At 40.8% G+C, this 23,416-nt stretch overlaps 1 pseudogene; it reads right to left on the reverse strand.

Moving 5' to 3' along the window:
- Positions 1–825: 825 nt before the first annotated feature.
- LOC119310169 overlaps positions 826–23,416 on the reverse strand; it is a 67,229-nt pseudogene continuing 44,638 nt past the window's right edge.

Consider the following 23,416-nt stretch of genomic DNA (forward strand, 5'->3'; position numbering starts at 1 on the left):
TGCGGCCAGGGTTTGGGCGGCGGTGGGCTGGCGGCTCGGTGGGCTGGCGGGGCGGGCTAGCGGCTCGGGGCGGTGCTTTATATAGGCTGCCCCCGGGCGGAGTCCCGCTCGGGTACGGACCGTAGGTCGGTTCGTTTTTTTATATAATTTCGCGCAGAAAATCAAACGAAAGAAATACTAAACGGACTCCAAAAATTTCCCCGGCTTATAAAATCAAGCCGGACAAGATGAACATTTATTTGGGGCCTAAATGCAATTTTGGAAAACGCATATTTTTCCTAAATTCAAAAAAATAACAAAAAACTCCAAAATTTTATTATTAAATCCTCGATATTTCTTTATTTTGGGAAAGTCATTTTATTCCCTCTCTCATATTTTTGTAATAGAAATAACTGATGATAAAATAAATAAAATCAAATGATCCTATTCCCAAAATTTGAGAAAACTCAAATATGAAAATAACGAAATCCCCAACTCTCTCCGTGGGTCCTTGAGTTGCGTAGAATTTCTAGAATCAAAACCAAAACCAAATAAAATATTATATGCATGGATGATCTAATGTATAACATTCCAAATTGAAATTTTGGGATGTTACATTAATGCGGGACACATGCCTCTGCATTGTTTACATGCGTTCACTTCAAACAATGACCTCGCTCGGGGCTGCGGCATGGGGTGTTTCTGGAGTAGCTCTGGTGCAAGTGGCTACTGGAGTTAAATTGATAGGCTTCACTGATTGCAATAACCTGCATGCCTGGCTCTGGTGTCATGAACTCATTCGTCGAAGCACCCACCGACCTCTAACCTCGTCCTTCATATTGCATCTCAGCCACCGCTTGAGTAGGCCGTGCAATGTAGGCAGATCAGCTCGTCATGGCATGGGATCTCCACCTGCATTTCACACAAGTGTATACACAAGGTGTCAGACAAAAGAGTAGGCTCGCATACTTTCTCAGCAGGCTTGGTAACAGGAAGAGATATGATTTAGTGATGCATTATTTGGGAGCTTTGCAACAGAAAAATGGTGCAAATAAATTCTACTATGTCACCAACCAAATCTACAAATGCAGCACAGTAGTTCCTTTTAATGGAAATTGGTGGGGACTAGCCCCTTCAAAAAAGTAGCAAACTCTAGATTTATCGATAATTAATGCTTGGAAGCAAGCGCCTTGAAAGGAGGACACAGACTTGAGTAGGGTTTGTGGAGTGACAACAATTTAAAATGGAAGTACAAGGACATCTAATAGGCTCACCTTATCTTCACTTGCTAGCTCAAGTTTTTTTATTAATCAGCCTAAGGATGGAGGACATCCACATAGTTCCATCTCTGGAACAAGAAGAAAATAGTCATATTGAAGAACAAAACGTATTAAATTCTTGGAATCTAGTTACATGTTATTACATCACCAACAACAAATTGCTGTAGGAATGAATGGGAAAAAAACACATCGGATTTTTTTATGAAATATGGTCTCCATTGTTGATAAAAATTCATAAGAGCACTGTTTTCTAAGTTTCCGGCCTTCATGTTTTGAAATGAAGAGAAGAACTCTGGCTAATAGCAGAGCAATCTATGCATCTAGTAGAAAATATAATAGGAGAAGGGCCATCAGCACACTGAGCCATCTTACGCTGGGAAAATATCTCCAGCAATATATGCTACGAATAAGAGGATCCTAAATATCAGGCGAGGAAAGTGTGGGCTTTGACCGGCTGAGAGAAGGCAAAAGCGGCGGCGGAGCTCTGGTTAGTGATGGGGGGGCTAGGGGGTAAGAAAGCCCATCCTATTGTGCTGTATTTTTGTGGGTGGAAATAGAAGAGTGGGAGGGAGGCGATTACATGTTGGCAGCAGGGGGAGGGGTGGTGCCCGACTACCCGTAGCCGTACCGGGGTTCTTAAGAATTTTTTGTCCAGCGTACTTTTTGTCGTACACCTACACCAAGCTATGTACCGTCTGTATTCTGAATTGTCTTCCATTTTTGTTTTTAGAAAAAAAAACTTTTTTCTGTTCAGGACCAGGTCATTCCAGTTTTCATTGCCTTTTGGTTTTGCCGATCGGCTCAAACAACTTCTCTTGCATACATCTTGTTGTTGATGTACAAAGATATATCTGGTCTCAACAAAGATCTGCATGCTGCCATAGACTCCAGGGTGATGGTCTTGACAAAGATCTGGATACCACTACAGATCAGGACTCCAGGATGATGGTCTTGACAAAGATCTGCATACCACTACGGATCTAGACTCCAGTGTGATGATCTTGCCGGAACGTTCACCTGGTATCTTCCTGGCAAGGAGGCTACTGTGGCCCATGTATAGTTGGGTGAGTGAACCCAATGGTCACGATACCGACAAGAGGCTAAACTTGGATGTAAATTATCACTTAGATAAACACAAGGAAAATGAAGAAGGAATGGAGAAAATCGACGAGGCAACAATCTATACAAAGCGCAAAGACGGCGTCCAGCACGAGCGCATGTGTTTGTACCGTCGCTCCACCCCAACAAAGTTTATAAAGGGCCCCGTACCAGGATCACAACACTGGAAGGCAATACAATGAGGAGAGCATCCAATAGCACTATAGAAGCCATCTTCCAACACAAGATGTCGCCATCTCCCATGTCATCTCCATAGTTGCCGTCATCACCATCACTGCAACATCAACCCTCTAAGTTAGTCATACTTGTAATCGTGTATCGCATCCAGTAAGCATTGCAAGATGTATTATCTATAAGCATTCATCTTTATGTCAGAAATCCATGATTTCTTCTTGCAATCCAGTAATCATGTATGAGTAATTCAGGAAGGCAATGGGTTCAGGCACATCCTTGCAACCCTACGTATTTGTATGAGGATTGGTGGAATGTATATGAATAATTATTTTCATGTATGTGTTCGATTGCTATCGAGTTTTCTTAGAGAAGACAACAAGGCAAGTCAATGTCCCGCATCAGTAACCTCAAGGTTTTATTTTGGTGAAATTTTTTTATGATGCCTGGAAGACCATGGGAGGCACAAGATTGAATCATGATATATCGCGGAAATAAGCCGGCGGAATCTCACCCTGGCGTGCAACTTCTCCCCCACCAATGGTTTGTATCCTGCTCATGAAGACAAGGCAGTGGCGGCTTTTTGAAGAAGGAATGAGGTCCTTCCCGCTTAGTCCTCATTTTGGCGGTGCCAGTAGTCCAATAACGAACTCATCCGCCGGAGTCCCCACCAGCCTCTGGACTTTATCCTTCGGTTTGCGGCTCAGCCATCGCTTGAGGAGGCCCTGCATTGTCGTCAAGGGGCAGACCGACCTGTCATGGCATAACATATCCACCTACTTTTTACACAAGTAAAGAATATATATATATATACTGGGTTTAGGCAAAATAATACGAAGAATAATAATGATGTAACTAAATTGTGCCAGGTCACCATCGAAGTCTACAAATGCAGCAGGGTTATTCCTCTTAATGGAAATGGATGGGGAGACTGGTCCCTTCACAATTTCTGAAAAATAAAATCTACAAATGTAGGAAACTGTAGATTTATTAATGATCTAATTCTAATACTTGGAAGCAAGAACCTTGACAAGAGGCCCATCACAAGTCAAAATCAAAGTACAATGACTTGTGAAAAGCTCACCTTAACGTTACTTGCTAGCTGAAGTTTTTGATAATGAGCTTCAGGATGGAGGCGGCCTCCAAAGTTCCATCTCTGAAACAAGAAGAAAAATCCATATTGCACAGAATGTATTAAATCCTTAGAATCTAAAGAAACTTCTGCCCTGGTTGAAACAGAAACATGAAGATTAAAGGGTAATTCAATTAATTCTATACATAACTTTTTCATATTGAACAAGAAGTATATTTAAGTAAAGTATGAGAGGCCTTTATCATTGTTGACGAAGAAACTTGAAGATTAAAGGGGAACTCCTTAATTCTGTTCAAATTATTTTTTATCTGAGGCCGCCGTTTAGCTTTTTCCCTGCAAAAACTGTTTTCATTTTGACTTGAGGACACAACAAAATGGTCCATCAGAATCAGTAAAAGACATTGAATGTCCTGCAATCTTACTGTTTTGGTGCAGTCACTAGTGAAAACCAGACTCGGCTTTCCCACAAACTATCCTCTGTGGTTGTTATATTTTTGCGACTTCCCCTAAGACAAGAACTTGATTTTTGCGATTTCCTCGCACTTGAACGGACTAAACTACGTAAGGGCTTATAAAGATCTTCCTTCTCAATCGTCTTACAGTTCTTTCGATCTTGAGAAATATCTGCAGTGTTTTGCTTTGGATGGTAGTTTAGTTCGAATAAGCAAATGTTACAAGACAATTGGCGTCACTTGCTGGCAATACTTTGATACTACATTATTTTATTTGCATATATTGTCATCTTGGTTAATTTTGGTGCCATCTTTGGGGTTTCAACCAACGAAGAAATGGACCTCTCTTCTATCTTTGCTGGCACTGTAATATTTGCAGCCTCAGAAGCATCAACTTTTGTCTGAGGTGGAAACACATTATCCCGGATAGCGTGAATTTTTTCATTAGCCCTTCAAACGAAGAAACAACCAATGATGTTAGGTAGCAACATATAGTAGAGTACGCGAGTGGAGATCACAGGGAAAAGGTAATAAGTGGCTGGAATTCTAAGCTTTTGTTTCACAACAATAATGTATATATACATAGATAGTTTCTTCTATACATAGATACATTCTACTCCATCCGTCCCAAAACGTAAGATCATTTTTGACATTCTTAAATTTTGGGACAGACGGAGTAAGTATTTGCTTCTCAAAGAAAATAGTTTCTTCTGGTTATTAGGGAGATCGAGTTTATTAGCTTATAATTGCACTTGTATTGCATAACTGCGTAGGTGTACTTATACGTATATTTAAAGAAAATGAGAATTGACAAGTTGAAAAAACAATGTGGTAGGTAACTATATAGATAAGCTTGGTATTTTAACAAATATCCCTTACCTGAGTTTTCTCTTCAGGAGCAATCCCAAGAGCAGCGTCGCATAAGGGGCAGGATTCTATCTCCTCCTCATCTATTTTTTCCATGATACACTCCCGGCAAACTGTTTATACAAAAATACGGTCACAAGAGGAACTCCACAGGCAGGCAGGTAAATTTCATATTGAGAATTGGAAGAACAAAATTTTACGCAAGCGACAAATGAAAACAATAATACGAATAAATTAGTTAGTAGCAACAATGCAACAAGACTAGATACATGACTTGCATCCCGATTGCATTGAGAGCACAAGTAATGGGTGCAGAAGTAGCGCCAGGCTTATGGATGAAGTGGCTCAGCCACATTTTATTTAAGTGGACTCAACATAATGTGTTGCAGTCGCTTTGTCAAAGAAAAAAGTAGTGCCGCCTCAATTTATTTGAGAATGTGAAGCGCGGCTATACCAAAACACAGAACTGAAATATATACTTCCTCGACACAAATTACTACTCTCTCCAAACATTACTACGTACTCCACCCCACAACTAAACTTCTGCCAAATGGACACAAGGAAGCAGACTGTACTCACGTCGGCTGAATACAAATGAAATGGACACAACATACACTACAAGAAATATGTCAACTAGTTACCTTTTGTCAGTGACCCTGGAAGAATTGGTCATAGATCTATGACCATTTCAGACCAATTGGTTAAAAGCTGTTCGGGGGGCTCCGAACCCTAAACCATTGCGACCATTTTGGTTAGAAAGGTCGTAATTTCCTTACACGAATGGTCACAAAGCAAACAGTGCTAGTCTGCTGCCTTACTTCTAGTTGTTAATGACCAATATAGATGGTCATAGCCATGTATATTGTGGTGGGTTGTGATGACTAGGCGCCATCTCATCAGTTTTGCCTATGTGTCATGTCCATGTGGCAGTTTTTGCCCTAGGTTGTGAAGCAACCTATATTTCTGTTATTCAAAAAATTTCCAAAAAATTCTCATAAATGTTTTGGATCATATCTTCATCAAATATGTCAAAAACATTCCTTGCCTAGTTAAAAAATAATTCGAAAATATTCATTTTCCTATTCTGTTCAGAGCAGCACTTTGTGAAGGAAGTACCACTTTGGCATGTCCAAATGGTATCCATTTTCTACAGTGCTTTCCTATGCCCAAATAACCATCCTCCACCAAATGCCAGCTCAATCCATTCATTATTTTGAGCCCAGCTTCAACATTCGTATTTATGTCCAGTGTGGTACTTTGTAAAGCAAGTACCACCTAGGCTCCTCCTTTTGAGGTGAAAATTTGTGAAGACGGTCTTCTTAGTAACTGATCATCCTCAGCCAAAACTGACGCCCATTAGCCATGTGCATTTCTCGTACCGCAAATCAAACACTTGCTGCTTATTCATGTTTGAGCATCGATCGGTCTCCTCGTGAGAATCTTATGTTGTGATTTTCTTCCTAGCACCTACCTGGGGAGTTCCCAACCCACTAGACATGCCTAGGCCGCCCAAAACACATGGCAATGCCACGGTCACACTGTGACCACGCGGCGGGCATGCGAGCTTACGCGCTCTAGAGTTGGGGCCCTCGGCCACCGTCCAAACCTCGATGTCTCGCCATCAAACCATGTATTTCTGATTAAATAGATACTTATGTACCTAGAAATGATTTTTGGAAAAAATAAAGAGCAAACTATGAGGCAGTTGCAGTTCAAATTTGACCCGTTTCCAACTGAATCGACAACAATTTGTCTTTTTCACCAGAGGTGGATCAAAACTTTTTTCACCAAACCATTTTGTCAATTGTGCATTATATATGGCCTAGTATTTTATAAAATTGATTTGGTCCATTTTTGCAACAATTATTTGGTAGTTCCTTCACAAAAAAAACCTCCTTTTGGGCACTCGGAAAATGAAAAATGAATTTTCCGTGCAAAGAAAATGAAAACTTCCTTAGGCAACATTGTTTGGAATTCCCAGATGTACCCTTGTGCACAATATGAGATCATCTGAACAAACTATGCCATGAATGTGGCCATAAGATTGATCATTTGGCTTGAACGCCATGAATCTTCACGCATGATAGCTCACTTCTGAGAACACTTTTTTAAAATAATTACCGTATTACAAGTTTATTATTTTTCCTGGAAACTTGGTCATATATAATGACAGAATGCGAAGGTTTTCCAATTTTTTGATTTTTTTTGAATTTTTTATGCCCGTTTGAAAATGCGGTCAAAACGGTGGGCTTGACCGTTCCTAGCTAGTGGTTGAATCTTGGAATTTTTTTGGTGTTTCTATGATAAAATAGATACTTACGTACCTAGAAATGATTTTTGGAAAAAATAAAGAGCAAACTATGAGGCAGTTGCAGTTCAAATTTGACCCGTTTCCAACTGAATCGACGAACATTTGTCTTTTTCACCAGAGATGGATCAAAACTTGTGTCACCCAACCATTTTGTCAATTGTGCATTATATATGGCCTAGTATTTTATAAAATTGATTTGGTCCATTTTTGCAACAATTATTTGGTAGTTCCTTCACAAAAAAAAACTCCTTTTGGGCACTCGGAAAATGAAAAATGAATTTTCCGTGCAAAGAAAATGAAAACTTCCTTCGGCAACATTGTTTGGAATTCCAAGATGTACCCTTGTGCACAATATAAGGTCATTTGAACAAACTATGCCATGAATGTGGCCATAAGATTGATCATTTGGCTTGAAAGCCATGAATCTTCACGCGAGATAGCTCATTTCTGAGAACACTTTTTTAAAATAATTACTGTATTACAAGTTTATTATTTTTCCTAGAAACTTGGTCACATATAATGACACAATGCGAAGGTTTCCCAATTTTTTAATTTTTTTTAATTTTTTATGCTCGTTTGAAAATGCGGTCAAAACGGCGGGCTTGACCGTTCCTAGCTAGTGGTTGAATCTTGGAAAACTTTTGGTGTTTCTATGATAAAATAGATACTTACGTACCTAGAAATGATTTTTGGAAAAAATAAAGAGGAAACTATGAGGCAGTTGCAGTTCAAATTTGACCCGTTTCCAACTGAATCGACGAACATTTGTCTTTTTCACCAGAGGTGGATCAAAACTTGTTTCACCCAACCATTTTGTCAATTGTGCATTATATATGGCCTAGTATTTTATAAAATTGATTTGGTCCATTTTTGCAACAATTATTTGGTAGTTCCTTCACAAAAAAACCTCCTTTTGGGCACTCGGAAAATGAAAAATGAATTTTCCGTGCAAAGAAAATGAAAACTTCCTTAGGCAACATTGTTTGGAATTCCAAGATGTACCCTTGTGCACAATATGAGATCATTTGAACAAACTATGCCATGAATGTGGCCATAAGATTGATCATTTGGCTTGAAAGCCATGAATCTTCACGCATGATAGCTCACTTCTGAGAACACTTTTTTAAAATAATTACCGTATTACAAGTTTATTATTTTTCCTGGAAACTTGGTCATATATAATGACACAATGCGAAGGTTTTCCAATTTTTTGATTATTTTTTGAATTTTTTATGCCCGTTTGAAAATGCGGTCAAAACGGCGGGCTTGACCGTTCCTAGCTAGTGGTTGAATCTTGGAAATTTTTTGTTGTTTCTATGATAAAATAGATACTTACGTACCTAGAAATGATCTTTGGAAAAAATAAAGAGCAAACTATGAGGCAGTTGCAGTTCAAATTTGACCCGTTTCCAAATGAATCGACGAACATTTGTCTTTTTCACCAGAGATGGATCAAAACTTGTTTCACCCAACCATTTTGTCAATTGTGCATTATATATGGCCTAGTATTTTATAAAATTGATTTGGTCCATTTTTGCAACAATTATTTGGTAGTTCCTTCACAAAAAAAAACTCCTTTTGGGCACTCGGAAAATGAAAAATGAATTTTCCGTGCAAAGAAAATGAAAACTTCCTTCGGCAACATTGTTTGGAATTCCAAGCTGTACCCTTGTGCACAATATAAGATCATTTCAACAAACTATGCCATGAATGTGGCCATAAGATTGATCATTTGGCTAGAAAGCCATGAATCTTCACGCGTGATTGCTCATTTCTGAGAACACTTTTTTAAAATAATTACCGTATTACAAGTTTATTATTTTTCCTATAAATGATTTTTGGAAAAAATAAAGAGCAAACTATGAGGCAGTTGCAGTTCAAATTTGACCCGTTTCCAACTGAATCGACAACAATTTGTCTTTTTCACCAGAGGTGGATCAAAACTTGTTTCACCAAACCATTTTGTCAATTGTGCATTATATATGGCCTAGTAATTTATAAAATTGATTTGGTCCATTTTTGCAACAATTATTTGGTAGTTCCTTCACAAAAAAACCTCCTTTTGGGCACTCGGAAAATGAAAAATGAATTTTCCATGCAAAGAAAATGAAAACTTCCATAGGCAACATTGTTTGGAATTCCAAGATGTACCCTTGTGCACAATATGAGATCATTTGAACAAACTATGCCATGAATGTGGCCATAAGATTGATCATTTGGCTTGAAAGCCATGAATCTTCACGCATGATAGCTCACTTCTGAGAACACTTTTTTAAAATAATTACCGTATTACAAGTTTATTATTTTTCCTGGAAACTTGGTCATATATAATGACACAATGTGAAGGTTTTCCAATTTTTTGATTTTTTTTTGAATTTTTTATGCCCGTTTGAAAATGCGGTCAAAACGGTGGGCTTGACCGTTCCTAGGTAGTGGTTGAATCTTGGAATTTTTTTGGTGTTTGTATGATAAAATAGATACTTACGTACCTAGAAATGATTTTTGGAAAAAATAAAGTGCAAACTATGAGGCAGTTGCAGTTCAAATTTGACCCGTTTCCAACTGAATCGACGAACATTTGTCTTTTTCACCAGAGGTGGATCAAAATTTGTTTCACCCAACCATTTTGTCAATTGTGCATTATATATGGCCTAGTATTTTATAAAATTTATTTGGTCCATTTTTGTAACAATTATTTGGTAGTTCCTTCACAAAAAAAACTCCTTTGGGCACTCGGAAAATGTAAAATGAATTTTCCGTGCAAAGAAAATGAAAACTTCCTTAGGCAACATTGTTTGGAATTCCAAGATGTACCCTTGTGCACAATATGAGATCATTTGAACAAACTATGCCATGAATGTGGCCATAAGATTGATCATTTGGCTTGAAAGCCATGAATCTTCACGCATGATAGCTCATTTTTGAGAATATTTTTTTAAAATAATTACCGTATTAAAGGTTTATTATTTTTCCTGGAAACTTTGTCACATATAATGACACAATGCGAAGGTTTCCCAATTTTTTGATTTTTTTTGATTTTTTTATGCCCGTTTCAAAATGCGGTCAAAATGGCGGGCTTAACCTTTCCTAGCTAGTGGTTGAATCTTGGAAAACTTTTGGTGTTTCTATGATAAAATAGATACTTATGTACCTAGAAATGATTGTTGGAAAAAATAAAGAGTAAACTATGAGGCAGCTGCAGTTCAAATTTGACCCGTTTCAACTAAATCGACGATAATTTGTCTTTTTCACCAGAGGTGGATCAAAACTTGTTTCACCCAACCATTTTGTCAATTGTACATTATATATGGCCTAGTATTTTATAAAATTTATTTGGTCCATTTTTGCAACAATTATTTGGTAGTTCCTTCACAAAAAAAACCTCCTTTTGGGCACTCGGAAAATGAAAAATGAATTTTCCGTGCAAAGAAAATGAAAACTTCCATAGGCAACATTGTTTGGAATTCCAAGATGTACCCTTGTGCACAATATGAGATCATTTGAACAAACTATGCCATGAATGTGGCCATAAGATTGATCATTTGGCTTGAAAGCCATGAATCTTCACGCATGATAGCTCACTTCTGAGAACACTTTTTTAAAATAATTACCGTATTACAAGTTTATTATTTTTCCTGGAAACTTGGTCATATATAATGACACAATGTGAAGGTTTTCCAATTTTTTGATTTTTTTTTGAATTTTTTATGCCCGTTTGAAAATGCGGTCAAAACGGTGGGCTTGACCGTTCCTAGCTAGTGGTTGAATCTTGGAATTTTTTTGGTGTTTGTATGATAAAATAGATACTTACGTACCTAGAAATGATTTTTGGAAAAAATAAAGAGCAAACTATGAGGCAGTTGCAGTTCAAATTTGACCCGTTTCCAACTGAATCGACGAACATTTGTCTTTTTCACCAGAGGTGGATCAAAACTTGTTTCACCCAACCATTTTGTCAATTGTGCATTATATATGGCCTAGTATTTTATAAAATTGATTTGGTCCATTTTTGCAACAATTATTTGGTAGTTCCTTCACAAAAAAAACTCCTTTGGGCACTCGGAAAATGTAAAATGAATTTTCCGTGCAAAGAAAATGAAAACTTCCTTAGGCAACATTGTTTGGAATTCCAAGATGTACCCTTGTGCACAATATAAGATCATTTGAACAAACTATGCCATGAATGTGGCCATAAGATTGATCATTTGGCTTGAAAGCCATGAATCTTCACGCATGATAGCTCATTTCTGAGAACACTTTTTTAAAATAATTACCGTATTAAAGGTTTATTATTTTTCCTGGAAACTTTGTCACATATAATGACACAATGCGAAGGTTTCCCAATTTTTTGATTTTTTTTGATTTTTTTATGCCCGTTTCAAAATGCGGTCAAAACGGCGGGCTTGACCGTTCCTAGCTAGTGGTTGAATCTTGGAAAACTTTTGGTGTTTCTATGATAAAATAGATACTTATGTACCTAGAAATGATTTTTTGGAAAAAATAAAGAGTAAACTATGAGGCAGCTGCAGTTCAAATTTGACCCGTTTCAACTAAATCGACGATAATTTGTCTTTTTCACCAGAGGTGGATCAAAACTTGTTTCACCCAACCATTTTGTCAATTGTGCATTATATATGGCCTAGTATTTTATAAAATTTATTTGGTCCATTTTTGCAACAATTATTTGGTAGTTCCTTCACAAAAAAAACCTCCTTTTGGGCACTCGGAAAATGAAAAATGAATTTTCCGTGCAAAGAAAATGAAAACTTCCTTAGGTAACATTGTTTGGAATTCCAAGATGTACCCTTGTGCACAATATGAGATCATTTGAACAAACTATGCCATGAATGTGGCCATAAGATTGATCATTTGGCTTGAAAGCCATGAATCTTCACGCATGATAGCTCATTTCTGAGAACACTTTTTTAAAATAATTACCGTATTACAAGTTTATTATTTTTCCTGGAAACTTGGTCACATATAATGACACAATGCGAAGGTTTTCCAATTTTTTGATATTTTTTGAATTTTTTATGCCCGTTTCAAAATGCGGTCAAAACGGCGGGCTTGACCATTCCTAGCTAGTGGTTGAATCTTGGAATTTTTTTGGTGTTTCTATGATAAAGTAGATACTTATGTACCTAGAAATGATTTTTGGAAAAAATAAAGAGCAAACTATGAGGCAGTTGCAGTTGAAATTTGACCCGTTTCCAGCTGAATCGGCGGCAATTTGTCTTTTTCACCAGAGGTGGGTAGAAACTTTTGACACCCAACTATTTGGTCAATTGTGCAATAAATATGTTCTAATATATTATAAAATTGATTTGATCCAATTTTGCAACAAATATATGATAGATCATTCACAAAAAAAACTCATTTTGGGCATTCAAAAAATGGGAAATGGATTTTTTTCCCTGTTTCAGTGATGAAAATGGAAAATGGTCTAATATTTTAAAAATTTGAGGTGGTTCAATTTTGCAACAAAGAGTTGGATGGTTCTTCACAACAAAATCAAAATGAAAAATGCTTTTTCCTGCAAAAAATACTTATTTCAATCAATTAAGACCAATTTAGATGGTCATAACATTGTCAAAGCGTTTATCGCGTTTTGATTGGTCCATGGGCATCTCACGCGGATCACGCATCCAACACCGTCGGATACTCCCTGATCCGACGGCAGCCCTCACCCCCTCACGGCCTCACCCACTCACCCCACGTAGCCCAATCACCCACGCACCCACGACCCCTTCTCTCCCACGCACCCACGGCTGCCAACCCTAGCCCTCTCCCTCCGCCGCCGCCCAACCCTAGCCCAACCCAATCCGCCATCGTCCTCTTCTCCAATCGCACCGGCAACCTCCAACCTCATCACCGACAGCCCCTCCTCTCTCCTCCTAGATCCACTCGGGCTACTCATGTCGTGGCCATCCCCTCTCTCCCCCCACGCAGCGCTCCCCAATCCAGATCCCTCCCCTCCCCTCGCCGCCATCCACCGCCACTAGCCGCCGGTCTCGACCCCCTCCCTCCCCTGCCCTCCGAACACTGTCGCCTGCCAGATCCACTACAGCCCCCACCCTGGCCTCTCTCTCTCCCGTACTACACCGCGCAGCAAGGGGCTCGCATCGCTCCGACCAGATCCGATTGGCGCCTCCTTGGCCTCGGATCAGGCCTGCACGACCCGGGTGCCACCATCGCCACCACCGGGAGGCGTGGATTCATGCGTGCTCCAGTTGCGGGTTCGTGTCCTCAAGGTCTCCTCTCCGCGCCTCAAGTCTCGATTTGGTCTGCTCTCTCCCCTGCCCTGATGCGGCCGGTTCTCCATACACAGGTGCACAAGAGACCTCGTCTCCACTCCAAGGCCATTTGTGCTGGCGTAGATTGGCGTGCTTGCACGCGTTGGCTGGATGGCGGCGAGACTGGCCTCCTTCGCCGGGTCTCCCAAGAGGCCGTGCATCCTGCCGCGACCAGCTCTACTGCGCTACGGTGGTGGCCGACTTGCAATGCGACCGCTGCATCGCCAGTAACCTCTTCGGTGGGCACTTTACCTCTGCCTCCCTCCTCTGCCTAGATCCCGTGACTGAGCCACACTCTGTAGCATGTAGATTACTGCTTGTATGGCCATGAGGAATGAAATAATTTTGCAGCTAATAATTCTAGTTTCTTCTTGGAGGAGTTGCTACACCACTAGTTGTTTCTATTGTGTGCTGGACAGTAGATGTGGATAGCCTGCATGATGTTTCTTAGGACATTAAGCTACGTAAGGATAAACTGACATAAGTATGCTAGTCTGAAGGGTCGATAACTCACATTGTTTCTGAATTGGGATTTCAGTGTGTGACTGGAGAGAGCTACTATTCTGTTGTTTGGTGTTGCAGGTCAGGCGATGGCACCTGTGATCGAGAAGATGAGTAGGCAGTACCCCAAGATACCCGTGTACAAGGTGGAGATCGACATGGTGATTAGGGACTGTTTACAATACATCATCCTCTGTTTTTACACGCAGTTGTAGAAGAAAATACTTTTACTTATTGCAAGTCGCGACTGTCAGGCGTATGTTATGAATTCAGAAACTATAACATGTTTTTTTGCCATGGTGGAGTAAACTGAACAATTAAGTTGCTAGTTCAGTATGTGAGTTGCATCATGAGATGCTGGTGATAAGAGAGAGGCACTCTCTCCGTTGTATTTTCTGTTTATTGTCTTTAGATGCGTCCCCATGTCTTGGTAGGTAATTAGTATCATGTCCATGTTGATGTCATGCGATGCTGCTGATAAGTCTGAAATTTTGCGTGCCCAAAATCTAGGCGTCCCAGTTTAATTGGGCGGCACTTACTGTCGTTGTAGCTACGCTTCTGGTTGTTGCGAAAAAATCCTCGCTTCTGGGTGCGAGAAAATGGTCTTGCGGTTTAATTTTTTGAACCAGTGGATTAGGGTCAAATATCATGCCATGTTGTGATGTTTGCTTATTAGGTATGTGCATTGATCTATTCTTGCTAGATGTGCAGTAACGAATTGAGAGATATGATACTGATTCCTTTCTTGTTCAGTGTAAATTTATTACATAAACATGTGGAGGGCACTATGACTGTAGCAGAGTTGGTGATATGATACTGATTCCTTTCTTGTTCAATGTAAATTTAGTTTGAGGACAGTTGGTGATAAACACTTACAAGTTCATGAATAACTAAGTAATTGTCATGCTGAAAAAACACTTCCCGTTGTAGATTATTAATCTTAATGTCCATGAGTATAGTACGACTCCATATTTGGCAACCACATGTCACAAGAACACCTTGAGACCGCTATTCGCTAAATACCTGTTACTTTTGTTATTCTTTGTTCTATCTTGTTCTGCCTTGTCCTTTTCTAATTGGGGAAAAGCAATAATCCTGTTTGGCTTTTGCTCAAGCGAATTTTTATGTACGTACTATTTTCCCCCTGATCAAGTAGTTGATTGATTTGAATATACACATATGATGCAGCACTGGACATGAAGTACATCACAAGGGTCAAGGATTAGGAAGGGTACCCTACCATGGCAACTCGTTAACAAGGCCAACGGAGAGGATCTCTATGCTTTTGATAGCTTGAAGTACATAAGCGCTGAGCTGTGGCAGGTTATTGCTATGAAGTTCAGTGACTTGCACATCACTGCATTATGTTCTTTTTACTTCCAGAGCTACAGTGCTCTCATACTATCATTGCATTGCCTGCTGTTCTTGCTACATACCTATATGAATCCAGATCCATAGCTTGTACTGCAACTAATGTGTCATTTTGTGGCAGCAACAGCAGCTAGCAGGAGCAATTCTTTTTCTGGTATGCATGTATGCCTCTGCTTTGGTCTTACTGCATGTGAGCTTGGTTGTGTCTGTTGACGCAGTGTAGCTATTCTGTTCCTGTAGATTTGGGGCGCGGGAGGGGGGATCTTTGCCCACTTAAATTACTTTTATGTGCTCATCGAATTGGATGGTTGCTCTGGTGTGAATCATACTAGTATGCACTAGCAGCAATCTGTCAATGTTTGCTACTGGAAAATCAATTTGCATTAACTTTTAAACTCCAAACTGTTCACTTTTCTGTTTGATTCAAGCTTACTCTCGTTATAATGTATTGTGTAGTTGTTGTTTCAAACTGTTTTGCTACAAGTACCATAATTTTCATTGAAGATATTGTATTCTGTTGCTGTATCATTGTTTAATAAAACCACAACATGATGCTCACATGAGATATCCACATGTTTCTATGCTGTTTGATTCAAGCTTACTCTCGTTATAATGTATTCTATTGCTGTTTTGCTACAAGCTGTGTGTTGATTTGATAACAGGAGTTTCCTTGTCCATATACTGCATTTTGACTCCTATGTTTCTGTGCGCGTGTGTTTAATTGATATTGTTTCAACTTTGAACTTCTTCTGCATATGGCCTATACTGCAATTGGAATTTAAATTTGTGGTTGTTCCTCTTTTACAAATGCTCAAGTGTGAAGTGTGAAGCCGTCAAGTTCTACTTAGTGAAGAGTAGCATATTGTAGCATATATGTGTTGTAAAGATTGTAATAGATTTATTTAGTGGTATATTTGATGAAATTTATGTGTTCTTTTTGATTATGTATGTGATCTGAAAACTTGTGAAATGGAAACTTGACCAATGGGTCCACTTATGAAAATAATCTGTCAATTTTGTACATTTCTGACATGTGGGACCAATTTGAGAGATGATCATGACAAGTGGGACCCATCTGACTAGTGGGACCAGCTTGAAATATAATGGCTGAAAATAGAAAAGTAATAAATAATAAAGGCCATGGGCCAACAATAAAAAAGGCTACAACGTTGCGCTTGGCCCATGAAGCCGACCAGAATTAACAAGGAAAAAATAATAAAAGGCTGAATTAATGGGCTCGGACCACGTAAAACACCTAATCGGACCGGGCTGAATCTTGTGCCACATCAGCTTGCCACGCTGGATGCCTACGTGGCATAGGGAGGTTGCTAGTGACCAAAACGCCACAGTAGACATATTTTGGTCATAAACGTCTACGACCTTCTCACAGAGAAGGTCGCTATAGTCAGTTAACGACCCTCAACTTTTGACCTTATGTTTTTGGTCACAAAAAGGTCACAAATTGAAAACAGTGACCTTGGAGTGACCAATAGTGGTGGTCACAAGTTGACATATTTCTTGTAGTGATATCTAAATGCACTGCTGCGTGAGAGTACGGGCAAAGAAACTACGGCCGATCAGGAGCACGTGGCCATGGCTGCGCGCGTGCTTACACTAGTAGAAAACGGAGCTTTAATACCGGTTCATAAGGGCTTTAATACTGGTTCTGCAACCGGCACTAAAGAGTGGAGACTAAAGGCCCCCCCTCCCCCTTTATTACTAGTTTGGCACGAACCGTCACTAAAGGCCCACCACGTGGCTTGAGCTCGCGCCGTGGTATGGGGGACCTTTAATACCGGTTGGTGTTACCAACCAGTACTAAAGGTATTATTTTTTTGAAATTGTTTTTTGAAAATTTTGAAAAAAATTGATTTTTTTCGCTTTTCAATTTTCTGAATTATTTGATGATTTAGTCTCTAACCGTCCTCTTAACTACTCAAGTGTGGATAACTCATTCCAAATCGTCTAACTTCCCGACCGGTCACCCATCGTCTCACTCCCCCAGGCTGAGCACGCTTAACTTCAGAGTTCTATTCCTCCTACTTTCCAAGTCTGCACTTGTTGTTTTCCTGACAAATGTAAGCTGTAAATCCTATTAACCCTCAGCAGTTTAGCTTGAGCATTAGGTCACACATTTCACTGTTTGAGTTTGAAACTATTATTCTAAAAAACAGTAATTATTTAGTAACACTAATATTTCTTAAATATGTTTGACCACAGTTTGACCATAGTTTGACCAGATTTGACCAAAATTCAAAAAATTGAAATAATTATTTAGTAACACTAATATTCTTGAATAAGTATGTAGTAACATTAATACATCTTGAATAAGTAGTTTGACCATAGTTTGACCAGATTTAACCAAAATTAAAAAGAACTTAAATTTGAGCATATCTTTTTCTCCTTTTGGAATTTGAGGATTCTAAAAAAGCAAACAGGCCATAGGCCGTCAAAATCGGATGCGGATTTTTATGCTGAATTTTTTGATATATTATACGTTTTTTTCGATATCATATGCAAAACTTATAGCCGTTTTACATTTTCCCTACACTTTTTGCAAAACATGTCCAAATTTAAATTTTTTAATTTTCCTAACTAGTAGATGTAGTAATATAACTACATCTCAAAGAATTTTATTTTTTGAATTTTTTATCATTTTATTTTGTATTTTTCAAAACTGAAATGGCGATATACTGGGGGGGTAGAGATTGAAAATTACCCTTTAGTACCAGTTTGTGCCACGAACCGGTACTATAGGTCAAACCCCTTTAGTACCGGTTCGTGGCACGAACCGGTACTAAAGGTTAGCCCTTTAGTATCGGTTTGTGCCACAAACCGGTACTAAAGGTGATCGCAGGGCCCCGGCCTGACGCCAGCCTGCCACCACCCCTTTACTACCGGTTCGTGGCACAAACCAGTACTAAAGGTTCAAAACGAACCGGCATTAATGCATAGTCGTTCGAACCGGCACTAATAGTACCATTACTACCGGGCCAAAATCGAACCGGCACTAATGTGTCTCACATTAGGTCGTTTTTCTACTAGTGTTGTTTCCCCTCTGCCCTACCTCTAAACTCCATCTTCTCTGCCATGGCCCACCGCCCATCCCCAAACACACAGCAGCGTCTCCCACTCCCAGCACCGTGTTGTGCTGCAATCGTATGTGACCAACTGGAAGCCGGTGGTGGGGCTAGCCCACGATGACATCGGCGCGACCATTGACTCCTTCGGGCAGGTCGCGGGAGTTAGCACCACCGTCAAGGCGTCAACTGCAAAGTGTGCGTCATGTCTAGTTCCGCGAGGAACCGTTGCCCTTCTCATGACCCTTCTCATAGAATTGCCACTGTCAAAACTGCCATAACACTGTAATATATCAGTCCCGCATTACTGATTGAAGATGCATGGAATCCCATAAAATGTCAGAATGTTGTAATATATTGGTCCCACATTCCCGACTTGCTGCCGCCCCGTCTCCATCCACCATCTGCTGGCTGTCACTAGCCTGGACGCCATTCTCTTTTGCAACAAATTAGAACAAATTAAAGCTGCAGCTGGACGTATTTCCTTTTTGTGGGAAGCATGCGTCAACGCTACCTGGTAAGCAGCGGGGTTTTGGCACCGTCAAGGGGATGCTATTGACGTGGGTCCGCCCCAGTGCAGGTTTGGTCCCATTCGCACATGTCACGTCAGGTAGTTTCTAATTGCTGGCGTCATCTTACCATTTACACACATCGGACAGCATAGGGTTCATCTGTCATCCTAACCCAGAAGCCAACACTCTCTTATCAGAAGCCTCCCTCCCCCCACCCCCCCACCCCTCGTCCTGCTCCGATCCCGATCGAGCTCTAGCACCAAACCTAATTCTCCTCATGGCCGGACTAGCAGCCTTTTATGCCAAAGGAGATGGAGGTCGGCGATTTTTGTAGGTGTTCGACTAAGGGGAAGAGGAAATCAGCCGAGGGCAAGGGCTATCCGGCTCCGGCGTCGGCGGCGGCGGCTGAACACGCTGGAGGCCTAGCTGGATGAGATCTCCACCACATTAGAAAACTCAGCGACCTTCCCGACGACATGCTCTGGAAGATAATTTCGGTCCTCCCCATCAACCAACGTAGTCGCTCTTTAAAACTTAGAACTCGGGACCTCAGGAGGAGGTGAATCAGAAATACACGGCGCTGGTAGATGGAATCAAGGGCATTGGCTGGCCGGGAGTAGGGAGAAGTGTGGCGGAGCTCCGGCAAGTCACTGGGGGTTTGGGGCGACCGCGGAGTAGCAATATCTTTCATTTTCTTGGTAGAAAACTAGAGATAGAAGAGTGTGATGCGATTGCATGTTGGCGGCGCGGGGTGCGTGTTGCCGGACCGAGGCCCAAGAGAATGTTTAGGTCAGGGCACTTTTTCTACAACGAACTTTCTATGTGTGATTTGTATTTGGACCCATCTTCCTGTATTGCTTTTTCTGAATATACTTTTTTCTGTTCAGAATCTGGCAATTCCATTTTTTCATTCCCTCCATACTGTAGATCAATATTCATCTTTTGTGCCGATAACTAGCGAGTTCTTACAAAGCAAGATGTGATAAGAGGGATGTGAGGTCAGATAGGACCAAGACTGTTGTGTAGGTGAAGTGTGCGGGAAAGAGGGAAGTGAGTGTGTGGGAAAACCATCACATACGTGAAGTAACATGGGAAACGGTGGGGTGAGCTAGATGATACCATTTAGCATGCGAATTATGGGGGAAAGAGAGAAGCGAGTTCGATGAGACCGGTTGCTTTCACACGGGAAAAGGGAGAACCGACTCGGACGAAATTGTTTTGTATGTGAATTGTTTGGTTTATTTTCTGACAGGTGAGAAAAGCACAAAACCTCATCTTCAGCAAACCTGGAGGCACCATCATTTATTGCAATTAATGAGTACACGAAATACACCCGACTTTTTAGAGGAGTTACATTATGTGACAGATCAGCACAACCTATTTTAATCTTTAATTTATGATACCGATGATGAATATTTTTATGCCGAGGTAAATAATGATTTCTGACAAAGCGAAAGGTATGAATACTATATTTTGGGCAAGTAAGTAGCGAATTAGGCAAAAAAGAGAAAAATAAGTTTGGGAAAGACCATCGTGCATGTGAAGCGCGTGCAAGTGAAATGCACCTAAAAAGGAGGGGAGAGGTCAGGCGAGACTCTTCTGTAAGCATGGGACATTACCACACAATTGTAACTAATGCATGCCAGATATAGATCCAAACACATTTAAATCAGTGCAACTAGTGTGACTTTATATTAATCTATCCCTTTTTGGCAAAAGTGGTACTCATTTAATGAGGTACTAGGCGTAACCTCATTGGGCGAAAAAAGAAAATGAATAGGAGCATTGTGCATGGAGAATAAGTAGGGACCCACTCGCTAGCGGTGGCAGATCCATGAATCGAAGTTAGACAGGGTGAACATTTAAGGACAAGAAAATTTCTAGGTACCAATGTAAGTTTATTTAACCAAAACATTAAATTTAACAACTAAAAACATGAAAAGGCATACAAATCTTGCAATATTTTCTTGGGTACTATCCTCGAGAAGAAAGTGGCCACGGTAGGCAGCCGCGGTCGCGCCCGTGGTCCTGGTCGTTGACACGGACACGAATGGCGACCAAGGTTCTTTAGGTAAGTCGGCGCAGGCTGCTTCATCCTCACAAGACAACAGGTGTTGGCTCATAGCGCCCTCTTCTCCGGTACCTAACATGTGCCTATTCACCGCACCACCAAGTTCAAAGTAGTATGGAGGATGAAAGTGATGGAAGTTTTGATCTGGACAAATTCCCATGCATTAAAAAGTCACAGGAATTCGAACGAATATAATGGTGACTCTTCCGCGATCAGAATGTCACATCAAACGCCACCACCACTATAGGAAAACATATTAAGTCGAGTGCAGAAACCACGTGGCAACAACAATGTCGGGTGCGAAAGTCACCGAAATGCACTCGGCCTACAAGCCAAGTGACTTTTGTCGGGGCCTCGACAAGCATATAAGAGGAGGTGAAATCAACAACCTAGGAAAAACACGAGTTCCATTGAGCTCGAGCTTTATTTTGCATCTTCTGTAAATTCTTAAGCAACAACAATACAATAAGAGTAAATACTTGACTTGCATCCCCATGAGAGGGCAACCAAGAAGTGGTGATGAAGTAGTAGCACCAGGCTTACTAGTCAAGTGGTGCAACATATGGTGATCATCCTCCTGGCCTCCATATCGTGTGGTGCTGCCACTTCGTAAAAAAAGTGGTGTAGTCACATTTTATTTAAGAATGTGGTGCAACCACATTTTATTTAAGAATGTGGTTTCCTCCGGCAGCCACCGCAGAGAAAGTGTACACGTCGTAGGAAGCCCCAGCGCCTGCGAAAACGGTTGGTGAGTTATAGTGCATGGCCACGATGGCACAACATAGGCGCGCGTGTCATCATTTACTGGTTCCACGAGCCCGCCGCTCACGACCACCTCTACGGGCGCATTCTGCACATATACTACTCGGTTGCCGCCTCGATAAGGTCTGTACCGCCAACCTGTAAGCATGAAGAACAACGAATCATGGAGAAAATGGTCTTCGAGGATAAGGATTTGCTTTTCAAGAAGAGGAGATGAGTTGCCTTCGCTTTCGCTAACAACAAGGAAATTATCCCACTGTAGCCGATCCCAATCAGTGCTTTTGCAACTCCAAGGATTTTCAACAAACGTGCTACATCTCCTCAGCCCATATCGGATGGATTAGTGGAGGAGATTCTGTACAAGAAGAGGAATGCTGAAGGGTTTGAAGTAATTGTTAGCAATAATGATAATGTCGCATTCCCACCGACCAAGATCTTGGGACTACCCTCAAGAAGAAAGTGGCAACGAGAGGATGCCACAATCACACTTGTGGTACTAGTCGTGGTCATGGACGTAGACGCGGACGCCGACCAAGCTCTATTGTTAAGTCTGCGCAGGCTACGTTGTCCTACAAGACAACCGGTGTTGGCTGATAGAGCCCTCCTGTCTGCTTCCTAAGATGCGCCTGTTCATCGCTCCACCACCTTCTCGAGCGGATGACGGCCATCCCCAAGTTCAAAGTAGTTCAGAGGATGAAATTGATGGAAGTTTGGAACTGAATGAATTCCCACGAATTCAAAAGGCTCAAGAATTCACACGAAAACAATGGCGTGTCACGACCGGTTTTCCGGGTAATAAATTTCCAGAAAAGACGGTCGTGCTCATCAGTCCCAGGATTACTGTTAGCTGATGAGGCTCCAACTTGATACAGAAATTCCAAGCAGAAAACAAAATATGTAGCACAAGCCATTCTGGCCTGTGAGTACAACAAATGGTTTCTAGTGGTTGATAGCGGAAGCGGGTTGTGAAACATCAGTGTCTATGGGACTCCATTTCCCAACAGGAACAGCTGACCAGGTTAACTCCTATCTTCGCGAGGCTGCTATCTCCATTGTGTGGGTTCCGGGGCTTTCAACATGGTCGCTCCTTTCAGCGCAAGAAATCTGGCCAAGACAATAGCCATGGACAAGCCAGTGAGTAATTTGAATGTACTCGCAAACATTATGAACACAGGTATAATATAACAATGATGTGCTGAAAATATTTTATGCTCATGACGTCAGTCAAAAATAGTAAATAAAATTCTGATGCGTGCAGGCGGTTATTTATAAAAATGCAATAACATAGTAGTATTAAAATTTATGAAATAAATAACAAGCAATGCCACCGTCGGGCGTCTTAGCGACACCTCATAAAGGGCTTTAAAAGAAATGCCACAGTCGGGCGTCTGAGCGACACCACATAAAGGGCTTTAAAAGAAATGCCACAGTCGGGCGTCTGAGCGACACCACATAAAGGGCTTTAAAAGAAATGCCACAGTCGGGCATCTGAGCGACACCACATGAAGGGCTTTAAGAGAAATGCCAGAGTCGGACGTCTGAGCGACACCACAT

Source organism: Triticum dicoccoides, chromosome 5B (assembly GCF_002162155.2).
Source record: "Triticum dicoccoides isolate Atlit2015 ecotype Zavitan chromosome 5B, WEW_v2.0, whole genome shotgun sequence".
Classification (NCBI taxonomy): Eukaryota; Viridiplantae; Streptophyta; class Magnoliopsida; order Poales; family Poaceae; genus Triticum; species Triticum dicoccoides.